We start from the raw sequence: 21919 nt of genomic DNA on the forward strand, positions 1-21919 counted from the left end.
CACACAGTGGAAAACTACATTTCCCAGACTCCTTTGCACATAAGATGCCCCCCACAAGTGCACACACCTGCTCTGGACTGACCGGCAGAAGTGAGCAATGTTTGGTGGCTGCTAAGTGCAGGAGATCAGGTGTTCTGGCCAATGAGGTGGCAAAGACTTTTTGTTCTTCTGGGACAGTGGGTGGTAGAGTTTTCTGATGTCCAGTCCCTACTGTCATATCACTTCTTTTTCTGTCTGCTTTGTTCCTATTTGTAGCATCCGAACCCAATTGTCTGGCCCTCCCAGGAATGATATGAATTTCCTCAGATTGTCTGCTTAAAGCATTGACATGTATTCTGTTGCCTGCAAATAAGAACCTGCAATTCACTTCATTTATTATTACATATTTTCTTTGTTGTTCTACATGTAATGTTCCTTTTTTTCCGAGCATAGTATGAGCTCCTTAAAGACTAAGACGAGGTCATGAGTCTTCTCTAATGTCAACCACAGTGCTGCTGTGGATGATTGCCGTATCTGTCTGCTTGACAGCCAATCATCATTCTTCTAGAAAGAGAAGATTACTAGTATGTGCCCCAGCTTTCCTCTGGGGGACCCCATCTTCTCCAGTCTCAGTTCACATGCTTTCATGGGCTGACTCCATCAAGAGAGCCAAGGATGGGCATGTGACTCAAGTCCGGTCAGTCAGAGCATTGTATCCCACTGGCTACCATAATTAGCGCAAAGATGGGCGCATGACCCGATCAGAGCCAGTGATTTGAAATCTCAGGGATTTTTTGCTGGGACTGTTGAGAGAGAGGGGCATCTGTCTACTCTCTTTCTGTTGGGACTACTGATAAAAAGGAAGAGGTGAGCCAGGCGCTGCTGGAGGCTCTTGTGCAGGCTTGAGAATGAGGTCAACCCAAAGGCAAGTAAAACCAAGAAACTGTGTTGTTGATGTAGGTTGAGACTTGCAGAGATCCAGCCTTTCCCAAAGACAGCCCTACTCTTGGTCTTTTCAGTTAGGTTAGTCAATAAAGTTTTCACTTGTTTGTTTTTTGCTTCAGCCAGTGAAGTGGGGTTTTTGTCACTTACAACCAAGAGTCCTGACTAAAACTGGAATTGTCCATAAGTGGGTCCTGCTTGGCTCATCAAAAAACTGAAGCTCTTAACTCTGTTTTCGTTTTAAGCTTTCTGTCACTTCCGCTCCAGCCTTTCTTAAGTGACCATCATTAACACATGGTTGCGCTTTTAATGATTTGATGGAACAAGCAATTCAAATACAGCCAAGATACACCTCGATCCATCATCCTCTTAAACAAACTGGCAGCTGCTTCTGGAAGGAAAGAGGTTCCAAGTGAGGGCCAGACAATGAGGAGGGTGCTGTGGCTCTGAGCTCTGTCCTGTGGTAGATACTACTCGCCACTGTAGAGCATGAGCTAAGAACATGGGCCGTAGCACCAAAATGAATTAGGGTTACTTGGGTTTGAATATTACCTCCACATTCATTAGAGGTATGATCTTGGCAAAGTTGTTTAACTTCTGTGAATTTAGCCCCAACTGGAGTATAATTAAAGAAGAGTCTATTGGCTTACATACTTGGAAAGTCCAGGGCGGTGGCTGGCTTCAGGTTGGGCTGGATCCAGTCGCTCAGAGGATGTAAGTCACGAATCTGTGGTGCTTCCTTTCAGTGCTGGCTTTCCTCTGAGCTGGCTTCATTCTGAAGCAGTTGGGTTCATTCTTGTGGGTGTAACAGGGCCTGGAAGAGCTCCAGGCCTATATCCTCCCAGCTTTGCTCTCCCAGCAGAAAGAATACACTTCTACAGCTCTATAGTCCTATAGGTCCAGTGAAAGTCTGAGGTAGTGCTCTTATCAGGTCAGCTTGGGTCACCTGCGCATCCCTGGAGTGAGGGGCTTAGGTCAGATAAATGAGACAGGGGAGGGAATGCTCCTCAAAGGAAAAGCAGGGGGCTGTTACCAGAAGAGGGAACTGATGTTAGTTAACTGGGTAAAAACAACAGATGCCCCTTCTTACTCTCCTAGACTATGTTCTCTCAGGGAAAAGTGGAAATGTTCCCACTTCAAAAAGTTTTTGTAAAATGAAATGAGTCAATGTTTGGGGTGCAGATGCTCTTGGTGCCTCACCCATAGCCCCACAGCCCTTACCATTTCCAAGTATGTGGCCCCAGGTTCGAACAGCGGTCTCTGCATCCCTTTGCCTGAGGACTTGCTCTGGCTGCCGGCGCCCACTTTGCCCACGTTTGCCGCAGGTTGGACGTGCTGGGGAGTTAACGACACCTGGGAGCAGCCGTCAGCTGAGGAGTTGACGGATCCGTATCCCAGCACCCTCAGCCCTCGAGTGGGGTAACTCTGAAGGGTGCTTCCTCTACTGCCCCCAGAGGTTCCCAAGTGGCGTTAAGCTCTGGTTGCCCATAGTTGCCCGCTTTAATCCTTTCTTCACTTCTTTTTTCACTTCTACTTCCCTACCTATGCTTCCTAGGATCTCCTCCCAAATAAACAGCTTGCACTTTAATGCACTTCCCTTTGGTCAGGGCAGCCCCAAGTAAGGCTGCCTTATGTTTAACATCATGCCTGACATATTGTCAGCATTCGTTACACATTTGTTATTACTATTGTCATAGTTATTTTGAGGTTCATTTTCTGCCGTAGTTGGGTTTTGCATGAACCTCTGCATCCTTCTTCCTGCCCTTTTCTTTCTGCACTTTCCACGGGATCTCCCTGTCTCTTTCTTGCTATACCATCCCTCTGCCCTCTCAACTTTTCTTTGTCTCACTACTTCTTAATTTTAATCTCTCCCCAGGGTAATTATAATTTTGATGAGTGAATGTAAATTTTTAAACAACTATAAAGAAAATCGGCAACTAAACCAATTGGTAGACCAAACAACATGTGCTGAGACTGTAAACTTTTTTTTTTAATAAATTTATTTATTGTTGGCTGTGTTGGATCTTTGCTGCTGCACGCGAGCTTTCTCTAGTTGCGGCGAGCAGGGGCCACTCTTTATTGCGGTGCACAGGCCTCTCACTGCAGTGGCTCCTCTCGTTGTGCAGCACGGGCTCCAGGCACGTGGGCTTCAGTAGTTGTGGCACGCAGGCTCAGTAGTTGTGGCGCATGGGCTTAGTTGCTCCGTGGCATGTGGGATCTTCCTGGACCAGGGATCAAACCCGTGTCCCCTGCATTGTCAGGCGGATTCCTAACCACTGCGCCACCAGGGAAGCCCCAAGACGGTAAACTTCTTGAAGGCAGGGATGATTTTGGTTTCCACTGTGCCTGGAATTAACACGAGTTTGTATTCAGAGGGCTTTTTAAAATAAGACAGATTAGCAGACTTCATTTTAATAAAGGAAAAAGACTGAATGAAATCTTCTTCCTCTGTGCATCTGCTTCCCATCTGCAGTTTTTGCCAAAACGACCATTTTTTATCCTCATCCACCACACTTTGGCCTCTTGCATCTGCAGAGTGGAGCAACCGTTCACTAAATGACACCCTAGTGGTATGAGAGTGTTAATGCAACTCATTTATAAACAAGGAAAACACCCCAGCATCATATGGACTATTAACCAATTTCCAATATGAAATGAATGCAAAACATTTCTTAGGGTGGAAAGTGTTTACGAATAAAGATGTATTTTCTTGTTAATGGAAAGATGTCAATTTAACAAATCACACATTTGCAGTGTGACAAATCGTGACTTGGCAGTATGACAGGGGAATGCGTGCAGAAGTTTGGTTTGTCTTCAGAGAACCAAGCACAGGGGGTTTGGAAATGAAACGCGGTTTCCATCTTCATATCTCTGAATAATGCAGAGCAAAGAGTTAGCAAGGTAGCCGGGATGATCTTTTCTCAATGAGCTTGTGGCTCCCCCGACTTCCCAAGGGGTTGTCTCCATCTGTTCTGGGCCCCAGTGGGGGTAGAAGGGGTGGCTTGTTTTTATGTTTTTGGGAACTAGCAAACACACCTCTACGTTACTGTGCTAATACCTGGTGAGCGAACCTACCAAGGAAGAATTTTTTCAGGATGGCAGGGCTGCCCTGGGAGAGGGACAAGCTGGGCAGAGAGGAAGGTGTTTCATCAGAAGCCTATCCAGGTGACCCTCCTTGGGCCTCCCCTGTTTGGAAAAAGAAAGAGCTGGAGATTTGAGGGCAGCCAAATGTTTGTGGCTGGAGGCCAGACTTCTGTCTACGAATGTTCCCCTGTTTGGTGCTCAGAGGAGATTCTTTCCACCTGTTCCTGCCTCTCCCTCCCTGGATGTCTCTGTAGGTCCTGCCTGCTCAGTGGATCCATATACCCATCTTCCTGTGTGTTTGGAGATGGGAAAGACTATTTTTTAAGGAAAGAGAAGTCATGAACCAGAAATCTTTGGTTCAAGACCTAGCTCTGCCACTTACTAGCTGGGTAGGATGGGGATCAGAGTCTTTCCCTGAGCCTCTGTTTCCTCACCTCTAAAACAAAAATAATAATAGCTTCCTAACAGGGTCCTCATGAAGAGTGGATGAGCTAGTGAACGTGCAATCAACTTTTAAATGAACACGTCTCACAGATGTACACACACCACCAATTTGGGCAGCTAGAGGGTAGAACCACTGACTCTGCTCTTGGAGGGATGTGTGATATGGTCATGTAAGAGCAGTGCTCTGATGGGCTCAGTTAGATCTGGATGTGAGAGATAGGTGAGGGGGGTGGTCACAAAGTTTGGGTTCACTTCCCAGTACTTTGCCACTGGGTGACCTTGGCAAGTTATTTGGCATATCTGAGCCTATTTCCACATCTTTGAAATGGGTTTAAAGAGTCTCGATTCTTCCAGGATTGTTGTAAGGAATAAACCTATTCATTCAGCAAATAGGAAAGGGGATCACAGAGACAGAATTAACTTTCCTTGGGGTGGAGGTGGGACCTGAGGGGAAACCAGGGAAACAGTAAGTGGCTGTAGGAAAGGAATGTAAACTTGAGATAAAATGTATATGAAAAACACCTTACAGACTAAATCTCTATAGTGCTCTGTGGAAATATTATCTAAAGGACCTATTTAGACAGGAAGTGTAAGTAAGAAATCCCAGGCATTGGGCCTCATTTCTATTTTCCATTCCCTTTACGTTTAATATTGATAAGCGTGAGACTGCAGGGGGTTAAAAGGCGGGACGGCATGAAAACTGTTTCCCTCTTTCTCCCAGCCTGCAGATCCAGGAAACAATAGAAGGAACAATGGAGGAAAAGCCCCTCTCTTCAATATTGGCGAGATCAGCACTAATTTTGATAAGCGAATAGAATTTCCGTGGGCCTAGTACTCCTTAAAAACGACTGTATTTTTGAAGCCAGGTCAGTCAGCATTGTTTGGATCTGAAGTTAGTACATTAAATTTCATCTCTCGGTGTTCTTTCTGCCATCATTTTTTAGAAAAAAACATCTTTTTCCCGTTTATTAAAATCTCTAGTGGCCAGTGTGATTAGAGACCACTGATTTGAAACACCATTCTTCACGAACCCAGGAAAGAGGATGGTGACCTATTTCTTTTAAGATCATTTGACATATCTTTGAAAAATAAGTTAATCTCAGAAAAAAGAAAACAGGTATTTAACCAGAAATCTAATATGTTTTCTGAATCGCTACCAGGAGCAATGCCATTTGCAGGAAAACAGAAGCTGTCTTTCTAGAGAGATCCTTTTCTATTGCTTTATTTTCCCTCTGAAATCATGAGCCGATGTTTGTGACATCACTGGGTTGCTGTGGAAATGTTGATTTCACAGAGGATTTCGACCTCAAGTGGGGAATTTAAAAGAGGAAGTGTGGAGTCTTGGAAAAGCACGATTGGTTTGAATAAAAATGGGCAGCATTTGGAAAAAGGATTCAGAAAGAAAACAGTATAAATTGTCTATAACAGGTTGTTTCAAGTTGTCCTGGAAGGATTCAAATACTTGTAGGAGCACCCTACACCGATACGCGGACTTTTATCTGAATTTTACCTACTATGAATATCTATAAAAAGTTGGGGGGAGCAGGTAAGGAATGGCTTTTTGCAGAAAAAATCCTCTTGGATATTCAATTACTAAAATTGAGAGAAAGCTTTGGTCCTAAAATACCATTTGGGGGCGGGGGTTATCAGTTTACAGTTTTATAGCATGTAATAGACTTAAGGAAATAGCTCCATTTAAAGAATTGTGACTCAAGGGGCCTGAATTTCAGTGCAGAAGCTACAAAATCCTTCTACGTTTTAAACTGTTAAATCAACAGAATGCCAAACTAGAGCCTTTCTTCCTGCTGGGGCAGTATTGTCCCCTAAATCCACTTTCCAGTTCTCTCAGCCTAGCCTAGTTTGATGTAGCATTGACTTAGCTTAACTACAGCAAAAGGAAGTGGGTTTGCATTTGGGATGGGAGGAGGCGGCCACGGGTGTGTGTGTGTGTCGGCGTGTGCGCGCGCGCGCGCGGGAGACGTGGAGCACCGGGAAAGGAAAAAAAACCCATTGAGACGTAGCAACTGTGTGAAAATAATTTCCCCGTGGCTGTAAGAGGGGTCCCTGCACGGGAAAGCAATTTTAGGAATTAAAAAAAAAAAAAATCTTCAAAGAGGGTGTGAGGAAGGCTGGCCAGGAGGGTGCGGGGCGTAGCGGGGGACAAGTGCCTCCCCGCCGGTATCTTTCTTTCCCAGTCCAGGCTTGGAGCGACCCCCTCCCCACCCACCCACCTGCCCGCCGCCGCACCCGCGGCCCCTGCAGTCCCGGGGCCCGCACAGACCCGCGGGGAGGGTTGGCCGCCGGCCTGGGGGGGACTGCAAAGGTCTGGCGGCGAGGGCTTATTTAGTGGCCGTGGCTGTAGTACAGGCTGTCCCCGGCAGCCGGCGGAGTCAGCGCACCCACGTGACGGCCCCGGCTCTCCAGTGAGCTCCCCAAACAGACGCACACCCAGCCACAGGCGCGCACACACACACGCACGCACCCCCGCGCGCACACGCCCGCCCGCTCTGCCTCCGCGCCCTCCATCCCGGCTCGCTCATTCTCTCGCCCTCTCGCTTCCCCTGCGGTCTCTCGCTCTGCGCGCACACACCACACACACGCACACGCACACACACGCGCGCACACACGCAGCCGGCACAGGCGGCGGCGGCGGCTGCTCAAGTCAGGACGAACCTCTCTAGGTACCGTCTTGAGAAGGCGGCGGCGGCGGCGGCGGCGGCAGCGGCAGCAGCGGCAGCGGCAGCGGCAGCCCGAGCATCCCTCCTCAGCCGGAGAGGGAGCACCGCCGAGAGTTTCCGTTCCCTTTGCCGTTCCCTTCCCCCTCCTTTTCTTTATTTTTCGAGAGAATTTCTTCTTCGCTTATTGGTTTAATTTGATTTTGAAAATTTTTGGTTGCTTTTGTGTGTGTGCTTTTTTTTTTTTTCTTTCCTCATTTTATTTGCATCCAGAGCATGGCGGGCTGCGGGCTGTCGGAAGACACCTTCTTCTCTTCCTTCTTTTACAACTACGGCTCCTCCTGGGAAACCCCTTCCAACCAGGTAAGGGGTGGCTCGGTGCCGGTCGGCGTCGCGCCCCGTGCCCCCAGCCGTGCGCTCACTTGGCACTCGGCGGGGAAGCAGAGGCTCGGGAGGGGGTGGGGAGGCTGGGGGGGCCAAGTGGGTCGCACCGTCTGGGTCTGTGCCAACCGGCGAGAGGAGGTGTCCGCCTTCCCCCAGCACTAGCTTTCCAGTTTCCAGGGTCTGTTGCGTCCCTCCCTTGTGCAATCTACCATCCAGACCTCTCCCCACCCCCCGCCCCAACCTTCCAGCCCAGCGGGAACCCGGGAGAGAGAGGTAGGAGCTGGCACGTTACCCCGAACAACTCCAGGCAAAACCAGGGAACTCGAGCGCAACCTTCCCCAAGTCGCCGCGGGCGCCGCGCCCCTGTGCGCCCGGCGCCTGCCCGCCCTCCAGTTGCGCCGAGGGGCTGCGGAGCTCTGAGTCCCCCGCGACGTGCTGTTCCCCCTCCACTACCCCCCGGGCTCCAAGCTACCTCTTTCCCTAAAATGGCTGCAGTCTCAAGTGGAGGCGTCCCCTGACCCCGAGGAGGAGGGGGGCAGAGTGGATGCTCCGGTGCCCGTGACCCCGAGCCTCCCCCGGCGCGCACAAGCACCCCACAAACACACTTAACTTTGATGACAGTGCAATGCAGTCCGGCTGCATCGTGCCCTCGACGCTCCCCGCCGCCGGCCTCGAGGTGTGCTTGTCGGTGTGGCTCGGGGGGCGCGGAGGAGCTGGGGGTAGACGCCGGAAGGGGGGGGCGTGGAAGGATATGGGTGTTAGTGGGCCACTGGTAACCTGGAGAGACAGGCATGTGCTCAGGGTCTAGGCGTTCAGAAGCTATTCCGGGAGCCAGAGCGAGAAAGAGAGGAAAAATGCCTTTTAATTAAATAACTGTTGTAGTCTGCTGCCCCCACCGCTTGTTTGGTGAAAGTCTACAGGCATCTGTCATCTCCAAACTACACGGGGAAGTGGAGCTGGAGTCGAGGGAGAGGAGTGTGAGTGTGTGTGTGTGTGTGTGTGTGTGTGTGTGTACGCGCGCGAGTCCAGGCTGGGGAAAGTTGGGGCGGGAGGCGAGGCGAAGGAGCAATGCTGAAAGGCAGCAGCAACTCGGTGGGCGGTCCGGGGCGCGGGGGATTCCCGGGCCCAGCGGAGCCAGCGCCGCGGGGGGAGCAGGCCGGCGGGGCTTGGGGGGCGTCGAGGAAAAGAGCTCTGTTCTGCCCGGCTTGCCCAGCCGCCGCGGCGTCTCTCCTCCTCAGCTAGCCCGCCCGCCTCGGCCGTTATCCGGGCTGCCCGCCGCACTCGCCGGCTTTGGCGCGCTCCTTCCTGGGCCCGGGGCGCAGCGCGCTCCTGCGAGCTCCCGGCAAAAGAGCCAATACCCCAAAGCGAAACAACAGAAAAATGCGCTCCGCCGCCCCCGCAACACCCCCAGTTTCCAAGAAACTGAGACTGCCGAACTAGTAATCGCCGGGCGAAGACCTCGCGTCTCCGGCGTGGGCTCTCCAGAAAGCGCCGTGGCCATCCGAGTGAATAATACAGCAGGGCGGCCCGGGAGCCTGGGAGAGGCTCCTGCCGCCGAGACAGCATCAGCGGGAGACGGCGGCGAGCTCCGGCCAGACCGGCCGGCTGCCGCCGCGGGTGGGGGCGTCTGGGCCGCTCCCCGGAAGCGTGCCGGCAGCTCGCCGGGTGCGGAGCTCTGGAAGGCGGGGGCCGCGGTGTGGGGGAGGGGGGACGACGGGGGGGGGCGGGGTGGCGGCTTGAACTGGGGGTTCAGGCAAGGCAGCCGAGAAACGGGAGGCCCCGCTGGGAGTAGAAACTTGCAGGAACTGACTAGGGGGTCGGGCGGGCGCTGGGATTGGGGAACTGGAGGGGTACTTCGGCTGAACGAGGCAGGCGCTGGGGGCTTTCTCCAGACCACCCTGCCTCGGGTGCTCTCCGTGCCTCCCGGCGCCGGCTCCGGATTGCCGAGAGCCAACAATCCCTCTGGCTCGGCAAACTCCAGCTCTCCAGGAGCGGGCGTCCGCGCGCCTGCGTGTCTGTGTGTGTGTGTGTGTGTGTGTGTGTGTGTGTGCGCGCGCGCGTGTGTGTGTGAGATTGTCGATGAGTCAGAAACCAACCCCAGCTGGTCTTTGAGGACCGAGAGGTGTAGGAAAGGCTTGAGCCACTCACCCCGCACAAGCCGGGGCGGGATTAGGGATTCCTTGGCAGCGCCGCGCCCTCGAGTCCGGGAGTCAGCTGCGTTAGGATAAGTTTCTAGGCGCGTACCTCCGACCTGCACCTCTGGGCCGCGAAACTCCCGCACTTTGTTTACCTCCCAAGGGAGAGAGAAAGGAGATTTGGGTGTAAGGAAGCTCACAGAGATACAGCTTTACAGCGATGGGAGGTTTGGCAACATCTTTTAACGAGATAGGAAGCAAGTCGTTTGAGAGCCTTTAAAAGCGAAGGGCTACGGCCCGATTTTGCAAGACTGGCAATCACGTGCAAACTCCTTGGAAACCAAAGGAGGTGGGCGAGAGGGAGGGGTGCGGGCAGGATTGGAGTAAAGGAAGGAGAGAACCAGAGAAGGGGCGGGGGTGGCGTTTTAAAAAGAGGAAAACTATCGGTCTCTTCGGGTAAAGTTAGTTTAACTTGATTTGGAAAAGCGTTTTCCCAAAAGGCAAGATCTTTCTTCTAGAAAGGGAGACTCATGTTGCTAAGAAAATCGGAAAGAATTTCTGACAAAGCAGCTGGCGCTGCTCTGTGGAGGATGATTAGCTCACAGGCCGGTACCGGGTGGCGTGCTACTCTTAGTGCAGTGACATTGTATGGTGGGGAAAGGGAGATTATTTGAAATATTGATTTCTTCTTCCACTGGTGCGGTATGAACTTTAACATAAAGTACAGAAACAAATGAGAGATGTACATCATTAGAGAAAGGTGCCCTCAAAGTGCTACCGAGGCTTTGATCTCTGGTGGTAGATGCAGCCAGGCAGTGGCAGTGAGTCTTACCAGGACTTGCGGCTTCCATCGCGGCCCTATCACCATTTTCAGGGATGAAGAATATATAGGTATAAGGACCTAGGTTCTTATTGATCGCCAGTTTGCATTTCAGCATTGGAGCGTGGTTAAATGACTAAGAAACCTGCTCCTAACTGTTCCTTAGGAGAAAAAGCATTAATTAAACAAAGACAACCCCAACTCTCATCTTGGACTCTGGGCAGGGCTGCTAGGGGGAGGCCTGGGCCAAATTTGAAAGAGTGAAACTTATTCATGATTTTTACCTGAATCGCTGCCCAAAAGCTTACAAATCTTCCATTCCCTAAAAATAGCAATGCTCTTCAAATACAATTTGTTTACTCCACCTCAATTAAAAATAAAATCCTATTCCTAGTGTTAGAAAGTGCTTATGAAGGTAAGGGTTCCCTGTACAAAAAAAACAACCAACCTTTTTATTTCTAGATCAATATGATATGCTCTCAACATCTAATACCATGTAAAAGAAGCCTTTTTACGACATCAATAGAACGCAGGCATGTCTCCCTAAGAAGCTCTTTTCCTGGAATCACAAGGCAGTTTGATTACTTTCATTTTCACAAGAAACATGATTATGACACCTCTGGTGATAAGCAAGTGAAAAAACTAATGGAAGTGGGGGTTCTTTATACAGAGACCTGGAAATTTGGAAACGACTGGTGCCTTTATTCCTTACTAAACACAAAAACAGACCCCCAAAACCCAAACACGAATCATGGCTGACTGGAAGGTTTTTAGTTATTCTGTGACATTTTATTATTAAAGCAGGGGGAGGGTGGATTGGGGTGATTTTTTGGGAGAGAACCCAGTGTGTATTAGAGCCGAATATGTTACCATTTAAAAACTGGGAAATTCCATCTTATATCTGAAGGGACCATGTTGCAGAAATTTTGCACCCACTTGCCAATGTGCAAAACATACCATAGTGAGAGTGGGGCGGGGAGCATCTGCTTAGGTGGAATTTATTTCTTCAATTAGAATGAAGACCCCAATTAAAGTGCGTATACGAAATGTCTCTGATTTGGCTCAGCGCAGCAGACAACAGACCATTCTTTAATTTACAGTTTCACGCCTAGGGATGGCAGTAGTGCAAGCTTCCAGAACCCAACTCTATCTTTTTATGTTGTGCTTTTTCAACCTGCGCGTCTCTCCTATAGTTGTTGAAGCTTTCCGTCTCCATCAGGAAACTGCGTACTGGTCATTACTGCTTGCAGCTGGGACCTGGGTCACCTTCTTAGCTGTCCCTCTGTAAGCCCAAATTGAAGCAGGCCAGGTCTGTATGATATTGAAGTAATCAACTGAAAGTGAAAAATGAAGCCAATTAGCTGACTGCCTGGGTGTCCACAAGGCCAGCTATCTGACTTTATTCACTTGATTGACCAGTTCTTTGGTTACTGGGTCTAGCTTAAACCTGAGTTTGTGATAAAGGCATCACCAGCAGACTCGACTCTGCCTTTAACTGTTTTTCTTTCCTAACCCCCTCCCCCTGCCACTCCCTCAAATTTGCCAGACTAGAAATGGAAAATGGCATCCTTATAAGGACACACACTCTCTTCTCAGAGTAGACAGTGACTGTTTTGAATTCAGCCCTGGACTTTTGTTAGCCAAGACCTATAATTCTTTGTACTCACTCTATCTTTTCAAGCAGGCTAGACGTTTCAGTGCAGAATCATTAATGGATTTGGGTAAGTTGTTGAACGCTGTGCTGACTGCCTATTTTTGGGGGGGGTTGAGGGGTAGGGCTTGGCACTCCTTCCATGAATATAGATAGCCAAAGCAGAAACAGTCTGCTGAGGAGCACTTCTTTTCCATCCAGTCCAAGTACCGTAAAGAATTCAATATTTTTCCCCCTCTTTTCTGGGTATTTCATAATTCTTAAAGTGGTAACACTGCTTGGATCCATGGAGATGAGCCAAGACTTGGGACCATCCTCCGTTTACAAGGTTGTTAGGAAGCCAGTATCTTAAAGCTGGAAAAATATAAACTGGGCTTCTTTGTTTAAAAACATTTTAATTTCCCTGAAGATGAGTGTATGAACTGCAAACTAGTTTTTAGGTACATTTCTATATATTTACTTCAGATACATTTTAGAAATCTACCTCTAAATCCAGCTCACCTTATCCCAGTTTTTCCAACATTGGGTTTCTCCTAGGTAGACAGAAAAGTAAAAGAGACTTGGGTTTGTCGTGCATCTTCCAGCAAGGGCAGCTTCTTTAAGGTACAAGCTTGAAAGTCTTGTTCTCTTTTCTGTATAAAGTTGTTGTCACCCTAAAACTTGGGAACCAAAGTACAGTGACAATAGCTACGATTGATTAACGCTGTTCCAAATTAAAAGTCTGTGACTCCTTTACTCTCCACAACATATGAGTTAGATACCTTTATTATTGTTCCCATTTTATAGATGAAGAAGATAAGGCACAGAGGGGTAAGTACCTTGCCTCACACCTCAGTGCTAATTAGGGGCCAGACTGGGACATCCTCCAGGCAGTCTGGTTTCAGAGCCCAGAGTCCCACTTACTCTTTCTCCACACTAGACTTGCTCTCCAGTACAACAGAAAAATGCTGTGTGGCCACAGGTACGTTTCTAGCAAGTTTGTTATGCTGTCAGTCATTTGCCAGCTTCATGAAATAATGAATAAATCCTTTGCTTGTCCAAGTTTGCTCATTTTTTCCCCCCCTGGTTATTTATGTAACCAGGTATAATTCTGTTTGGGAATGAGTTGAAGTCTTTTGTTTTGGCGAAATCAGCCTTAACTACCTGATGCTTTTTTTTTTGTTTCTTGGTGATGGACTAAATGTTTGAGTTTACCATTCTTTTCGGTTTGAATGGTTCATCCAGGTTGAGAGATAGAGAGGGTCTTCAGATTGCCAGCTCCCAACATCAGATAATTACGAGTTAGTGGAGGGCTCGTTCCAAATGTATGTGGGCGTCAGGAAGATAACACTGTACAGAAGGAATGTAATTTTAAGGTACACGAATAGAATAATTTTTATAAATAATCATTCAGATACACCAAGACCGTAGCTTGTATAGGTATAGGTATGTGTATGTATGTATATATATATATATTTGAGGCATAACTCACTCTCCTTTTATAAGCAAACTTATATCATTTTGGGTTTGTTCTGTATATAGCTGTGTTTGCGATTTAGACTGAGATTTACCTTTCTCGTCATGGCGACGTTATAACATGTGTCTTCTGTACCAAATCACGCACCTAACATTTATGTCCATCACGAACTAATGCCTTTTAGTGGTTCATCACTTGTATCGTGATCTTCTAAAATACAGTTGTGGGAAGGGGAGGGAAAACATTAAATGTCAGTAGTTATAGCAAGACAGTCTCAGCGAAGAGGGCAAAGAGTCTGTCTAGTTGCACGTTCCTGCGGCCCTAGTGGAAATGTAAAAGTGCTGGGTTTGCATTGGAATGAGAATGGGGTCACCTACCCTTTGTAGTTATCATCAAGGAAGCAGAACTTCCTTCCAGAGAGAGAGAGACCATAGGAAATCAATGATCACACTTTGCCACTGGAGAGGTAAATGTGGACAGCAGACGGCATTAAATGAAAGGGCAGCAGAAAAGTGATTTACTCAAGACGGCAGTGTGACTTTTTGGTCCCTTCAAAGAATTCACATTTTTGACATAATTATATTAACATCTTTCTTTCTTTTGGATTATATTTTTTTAAAAAAATGGGGAAGAGAAAGTACCGTTGGGTGCTGTTACTGTCTTTCACCTGAAGATAGTTACTTAAGGAAAGCAGTGTCTGGGATGTGGAACCACATCTACCCTCCCCTTCTTTTTTGGTTAATAAGAATCGACCTGATTTATTAAAGTTACCGGACTTCTGTTTGTTTGTTTATTCCATGTATTCCCTGACATAGAGGGGAAGCTTGCCAACCTCACCTTGACAAGAAGGTGCTGCAGAGGGGTGCTTATGTGGGAGAGGCACGGAGAAGGGGGGCTATCGCTGGGGTAAAGGGCAGTGTGGGCGTGGAAGCTTAACGACATACGTAGATGCAGGCGTGCGGTTCTAATACCCTGGCCCTTTTTAGGGTGCGCTTCTGATTTGGTGCGCTTCTGATTTCTTTGTGAGCACATCTTCCTGTAGATTTGAAATATCCAGCTGCAGGTCGTAGCTATGGGGCAAAGAACGTCTGGCTTATATCTGGGAGAAGACAAAAAATCCATGTAATCTCTTGCCTGAAAGCGTGTTAGAAAGTGTGTTAATTGTGTGACGACGAAACCAAACAAGCCAAAAAAGCACAAACAAAAAGAAAAAGGACTTTAACCATCACCCCCTACCACATTTTGCTCCAATTTATTATTTCCAGTAGCAGTTCAGTCCCTAAAGTTAACAATGAATGATTATGATTCTGTAGTTTTGTTTACAGCATAAATTAGCATTTTGTTTTCTGTTACAGCTTTTGAATGAGGAATTATAATGTATAATTTGCTGAAAATAGATGTTATCATCTCTTAGGATGAGAACAACCCCATAAACTTGAACAAATGATAAAAATGGAATCAATTACATTTCAAATGGAAGTAGTTTACAAACCTCCAAATACAAAGTGGCAGTAGTAGCTGGTTATTGTAACAAATAATTAGTTTTTTTAAACAACATTTATTGAATTCCATTGATGATTTGGTAATTGTTCACAGTCGACTGTAGCCCTCCCTCTTCCAAAATGAAATGTGGCGTGGAATGACTGCATCTTATGGACTGCAGGTTGCTTCATTATTCAGTGTTGCAACCAGAATGTATATTTATTTGCAGATGTAACCTTTCTGAGTAATAAGAAGACATCAAATTGACAAAAATGATGCCACCAAGGCTGGTTGGTGGCTTAAGATAAACACCCAAGGGCTCATGAGTGAGAGTGTTTTCAGGTTGCAAAGAAAGAAAAGAAGTATATTGTCAAAATGGGTGTGTGTGAGTGTGTTCTGAAGGGGGCAACATTTTAAATAATTTATCAAATAGATGAGTCGTATTTTTACATCAGCAAGAATTCATTTCTCTGTCCCACTCCCATGACTGTCTTTCCCATAATCCTTTCCATCCTGAGTTGTCATCGTTAATGTGTAAGTTTCACCTCCCCTTCCTACCACTTAGGAAGCTCCCTGTGGGAAGGAACAGTGCCTTCTTCAGTTCAAGATCCCTCATCATGCCTGGCCTGTAGTAGACAGACAGAGGTGTTGGAAAATGTCTGAAATTTCAGAAAACTTTTATACCGTTATATGTGTCCCTTCGTTTATTCTTATTTGTTCCATCTCTTAGGATGATGAGGACAATTCTACAGTGTCATTTTTGAAAATGGGAATTTGACTTGGAGAGTAAATGAATCCTGCTTTCATTTAAGTGTCCCCAGGGAAGAAGATGATTGGTTTACTGTAGGCTCACTAGACCTCTTAATTTTTAAAATGAAAAATTATGAAGTGTATACTTAAATTAATAAATTCAGAAAGGATAAAGGAGGAAAAGTGGGAATCTGAGGGGTTGTAATTTTAATTTTAACTTTTTATTTTTTGGTAACTTCTACATGCTGAGTGGATCATTCATTTTTGATTATTTCTAAAAGATTAATCTATTTCTTTAAAGTTAATATGCAAAGAAATATGTTCAACATCACTTTATTTTTAGATCCCACGATTTAGTCTGAAACAAATCAGTGGTGCATTATAAACACACAAGAATGTATCTAATGACAGGAGTCAGGCTGAACAGATGCTAAAAAGGATGCTTCTGGTGAAGTTGAGGGAGCTGCAGGAGGGGACGGAAAAAAATCTCTAGAAGTTGGAGGGCTTGTGAGGTGAACACTATAGAGACTTTTCACCCATCAAATATGTGTTCGTGCAGTTCAGAGCAGAAGGGACTCCATTTGCTTCTGCATAAAAGTAGGAATGATGACATCCATCCCCTAGAATGGTTGTTAAGATCAAGTGAGACCTTGGACCTGGGAAGACCTTTGCTCTTGACTAATGAAGAGCTGAGTCAGTGTTAGGTCTTCTCCATCAATCCTCAAATATTTATAGAGTACCTACTGATGTGGCAGTCCAGCAGTGTGCCTGGTGCATAGTAGTCTCAATACATTAGACTGAGTCGATAATAATAGAGTTCTTGCATTGAACACTTACTATAACATTCCAGAAACCTTTTAAAGTGCTTTACATAGAACAACTCATTTTGTCATCAGAATAACCCTAGAGGTAGGTACTGTTATCAGTGTTGCATATTACCCTTTACAAATGGGCCGAGGCACAGAGAGGTGAAGTGACAACCAAGGTCACACAGTCAGTAAGTGGTACAGTCAGGATCTGTATCTATCATGTCTGGCTTCCGAGCCCGTGTTTTAATATTAGCCACCATGCTAGGCTGCCTTCAGGTGGACGAACCGATGGGTGACAGGGAAATCAAAGATGGATAAAACCTGCCGCCTTCAACATGGGTGTGGGTTTCAAGTGGAACCTCACCTCTATGCAGAGAAGGTTAGAAAATGGGTAGTGCTTTAAGAAAGCAGTGGGTAACAGTGCAGTGGTCATTTGGATGATGGGGAGTTTCCTTTTGGAAATCACAGAAGATTTTAAAGAGGCAGTGACATTTGCTTTGGGCTTTGGAAAATGGGGAGAATTCGGGTAGATGAGAATGAGGCAGAGGGGGCATTCCAGGCAGAAGGAAAGCGCAGAAGGAATTTGTCAAGGAGTAGTTGTCCAAGATTGTTCTTTTTTTTTTTTTGTCGATTGTTTTTCATTCAACCAAATTTATTGAGTACCTACAATTTATTGTGCTTATCCCCACCCTCAAGGAGATTTAATTTAGTGGGAGAGACATAGATCACATGACATATATATAATATATATTATATATAAATTCTTTTGTATCCGTCTCCATGTGTTTATACATATCGTCAATCTATCATCTATTTGTCTGTCCTTCCTTCCTTCCATCCGTCCAGCCATCCATCCATCCATCGATCTATCCATCATCTCGTTCAAATTGTGTGAAGTACCAAGAAAGAAAAATAAAAAATGTTATATAGAGAGAAGAACAGGTGAGGGGGCAGGGTCTGCCCTACTCATTGTTTCAACTTTGGAAGTTTATAAAGGATCTTCCAAGGGACGAGTTTACAGTCCTCCCACCGGCAGTCCCCCTCCCTCTCTCTTGCTTAGCATAGGGACAGAGCTAGCAGAGGTGGGATCATGTGAGTTAGTAATCTAAACAGGGGAGTTGCTTTCAAACTTAGTTGAGAGTTAAGATCTTTGCATCATTTAAAATCTGCTCTGTTGACAATGTCAAGAGAACAGTTTAATTAGTAAATCAAACGTAAAGTTTTATTTTGGATCTTATTGCACTTTAATGGATTGCTAAACATTTTCTGGATTAAAATTAGTCATCCGAGCTAGAAAGTGACATAGCCTCTGAAGTTGGGGACACGCTCTGAGGCCTGTGCAGCAGTGCTAATGAAATTATTTACTTCTTTCTTTTTGTGATGTCAGACTAAAAGGGTTACATAGCGTTGGGAAAAGAGCCAAAAAAAAATTGTAAAGGGGAATGGAATCATCTTTACAATGTTTGTCGAATGCTTGTTTTTTAGGAAGTAGGACTCCATTGCTAATTGATTTTGTGACCCTGCTAGTAACAGTTGCATTAGAAATAGTTTTAGGATTATTTTCCCCAATGAAACTGGCCTTAAAGAACAAGTTTCTAAAACAAAACAAAACAAAACCAAACAGCAACCCCTACCCCCTCCAAAAACCAATAGGTTGATTCCTGTTTATGTGCATTAAAATAAATACTGGTTCATTTCCCCCAAATTTTGGCCATATTCATTCTTTTACTGTAGTAGTAAAATCGAGTATGATGATATTTTGGGGAATGTTTATAAAGTGCTCTCTTAGTCACTATCATTATGGTGGAAGGAGAGCTTGCCTTCTGAAACCATTTTTTTTTTTACTACAGTAGCATCGAATACCCACCGGAAATAAAGTAAATGTTAAATAAATATGCATTATACTCATTTAGGTAGTTCTTTTTTAAATGCTTGTGACAGTGATATTAAACATTTGCATTGTGGGGTTGACGAAATCTTTATTAAATCTCTGCCTCCTCTGTAACTGATTCTGTCAAGTGACCTCTGAGAGCATCTCAAAAAAGCATTAAAAAAAAAAAAGCATAGACTGAGGTTATTTTAGGCTAATAAGTCTTCCCCAAGCATTACTTAATTGTTTAAATAAAGTAATTAGAGAATGTCCTGTAATATGAGAGCCTTTGAAGATACTTGAATATCCCTCTTTTTGGGAGAATTTTGGGAAAATGCCTGATCTTATATTTGGGTATATATGGTATTTAAGAAGTCGTCATAAATAGGAAGCGCTCCTTGAATGCTGTTGTTCTTATTAGTTCTTTTATATCTGTTGTATTTAAATAGTTACAGCTTTTTCTTAGTTGATTTATAAATGCCTTGAGGTTTTTTTTAAACATCATTTGCATGACTCACATTAAATACAGTGCAGGGAACAAAATAGGTGCTAAAATCTTTATTGATCATTTGAAAAGAAAAATAACGTTTGACTCCTTCTGGGAATACACAGGTATCAGCAGCCCCTGTTTCAAAAAGGATCAGAACATAGAGGTAGGAACATTCCTTTAAGCACCAACCCAAAAAGGACTTTTGCTAAAAAGGGAGTTTTCTCTTCAAAATTAGGACAAATACTTCTTTTGTTCTGCATTTTTAAGAATAGGGAATACTTTCTTCTTTTATACTTCACTACTTAATTTAAAAAATATATTTAAGCCTGATTTCTAAGGTACTGTTTTGGAATATCATATACTAGGAAACTGATAAAAGCATATTATTAATTTTTCTTATTATAGATATGATACATTTTCATTTTGGAGACTTTTCTTAGAAAGGTTCAGAAAAAAGAGGAAAATCAAAACCATACATAATGCAAACATCTAAAGGTAATCACAGATACCACTCTAATGGATATCTTTCGGGTCTTTGTTTTAGGCCTACATAGTATTTCATTTTTACATTGGAATCACGTGTAAGCAATTTTATAACCTGATCTTAGCCCAATAAATCATAACTAACTTGCCACGTAATATTTCATATGCTTCTATATCCCTTTTAATGTCTCTGCAGTATTCCATTGTATGATTATAGGACCATTTATTTAACCATCCTCCTAAATGTTGGGTGTTTAGGTTGTCACCAATTATGACTAAACCTGGGGCATATCTATGATTATTTCTTCAGGATCATACCCAGTAATAGAACTACTGAGTTAAAGGGCATACAAATTTTTACGACTTTTGTGTTAATTGTTTCTTAGAAGAGATGTACCAACTTATACTCCCAGCAGCTACGTGTCAGATGGAGGCTATTAGGAGACGAACCTCGTATTACAGTCTTTTCTTTGTCCATTTGAAAACTTCAAAATAAACCTTTATAATGACCTTGTCAGTCAAGAGGTCATGCTTATATCAATTATGACCTTATTTCGTCTTTAGTTTTTCAAATTCTTTGGGCCGCTAGAAAAAAAACGCTAGATCCAGGCAAATAGTTTACGTCAAGAGTTTAACTCTGGTTATCAAATGAGCATTTTTTTCCTCTCTTTCCAGGGCGTATTATCTCTACAAAACCTCCTGGCTTATGTTCTGTTGAGACCTATGGAGAGAAAAATCTTTCTTGTTCCACTCACAGAACTACTTAAACTTCAAAACAAGGAGTAAGTCTGGACTCTAAGCAGTATCTCTGGTCATTCCTGAGATACTTCCAAGGGAAGAGGAATGTTAACTATATAATAAGGCATCATTATTGCTGGTCTGGTCTGGACCCAGATCTGACAAATCTTAGAGATATTTGTGCAAATAAAAACTTATACAAAAGTAATAATGATTCAATTCCACAATGAAGGGCATTCTCTTTTCTCACTGGCTTGCCCCACTTCCTTTCTCTGTTGACCTCCTCACAGCTTTTTCCATAATGCCTCTGGACCTTTGGTTTATTAACAGTATAAACTCCCTTTTCCCAAATCTTGCCTTTACTACAGTTTGATTCCTCCTTAGGAAGATACAGTGGGGCAGTGGCTGTTCATTTGTCCATACCCCTTAGGCCCAGAGGAGCTGTGGTCATTGTTGCTTCCAGAACATTACTTGGCCACTATCACACAAAACCATGTGATTCCTGTAGCCCCCGGTGAAATTCCCAGAGACTGTATCCTACCCTTCCTCCTGGTCATCTTATCAGCTCCCTGTCACTTCCCCTTTTCCCCTGAGGGCCCAGACACTTGGCTTATGCCTCCCCTCTCCCCCAGCTGTCATCACCAGGGTGATCTTCAGCATTTGTGCATGGAGGATGGACCCAGTGGCTTAGTCTCCGAGTTGCAACGCTTCACCTCCCACAGTGGCCCAGTCACCAGCTGACCTTATCGTTTGGAATGGCTCTGCTCCTGGAACCTTAAACTCCAGTGTCATCGTACATGACTACAGCCTCATAGCCTTTCTGCTCCCTCACCTATGTATTTCCAAGATCCCTGGTCCTTATACTGCTCTCCCTTTTTTCGCAGCTCATCAGTCATACTTTCCTCCTTGCTTTTTTAGCCAGCGGAGAACCTGATACATCACTTTAACCACTCTCTTGCCCAAACCTCAAAGCCCTTATTAATCCTTTGCCCTTTAATATCTGTCCACAGAATCCCAGTCTTGGGTCAGTCCAACCAACTGCCTTGTTTGCTTCTACATGCAAGCTGTTGCCTGCTGTTGGAAAAACCCAGTCATGCTAAAGAATGCCACTGTGATTTTATTGTCCCCAAACTCAGTGCCATTCACCAAGCTCTGTATGGGTCATCAAGCTCACTCACTGTTCGTATCTGCAACTCCAGACATTGCCCACTGTCCTCAACTCCTCTGCCCACCACTGGCTCCCTTCCCAGGTGAGGATTCATGGTCACCCAGTGTGAATTCCCTTAATCTTTTGTCTCATATCTGGAAATCTCCATCTTTTCACCTCCGGTTTTTTCTTGCACCCGTGAATATCGTCCCCTCTCAACCTCTCCAGGACTTTGATCCATCATCATGGCTTCGTGACTCCATACACTTAGGAATAAGTGTTCCACTCCCATCTTGAAAAATTCCTCCATCAACCTTTTACTTCCCTTTAGAGGGTGCCTGTCTCCTTCTTTAGTTGGATGGCATGAAAAAGCCCAGCTGATGTGACTGTACATTTCAGAGTCAAGAATCTGCATGACTGTGAGGCTGGTCTCTCTCAGTGGCTCAAAGATTTCTGGAGCAAAGGGGCAGATAGTGATCCAGGCAGGTGACCTCTGTGCCAACCTCAGCAGGAACCTTGTAGATACTCACTGTTTACAAATCCTCCCCTCCCACTCGCTTTTTAATGAGCTGTAAGAAGG

General features: G+C 45.3%; 1 protein-coding gene across 2 annotated transcripts in view; it reads left to right on the plus strand.

Moving 5' to 3' along the window:
• The first annotated feature begins 6918 nt into the window (after positions 1–6918).
• Positions 6919–21919, plus strand: part of PPARGC1A (PPARG coactivator 1 alpha) — a 663089-nt gene continuing 648088 nt past the window's right edge. For both annotated transcript variants that reach the window (XM_049709463.1, XM_012531745.2), the window contains exon 1: positions 6919–7487. The gene's annotated coding sequence lies outside the window, so the exon portion shown is untranslated. The remainder of the gene's footprint in view (positions 7488–21919) is intronic.

Source organism: Orcinus orca, chromosome 4 (genome assembly GCF_937001465.1).
Source record: "Orcinus orca chromosome 4, mOrcOrc1.1, whole genome shotgun sequence".
NCBI classification, from domain to species: domain Eukaryota; kingdom Metazoa; phylum Chordata; class Mammalia; order Artiodactyla; family Delphinidae; genus Orcinus; species Orcinus orca.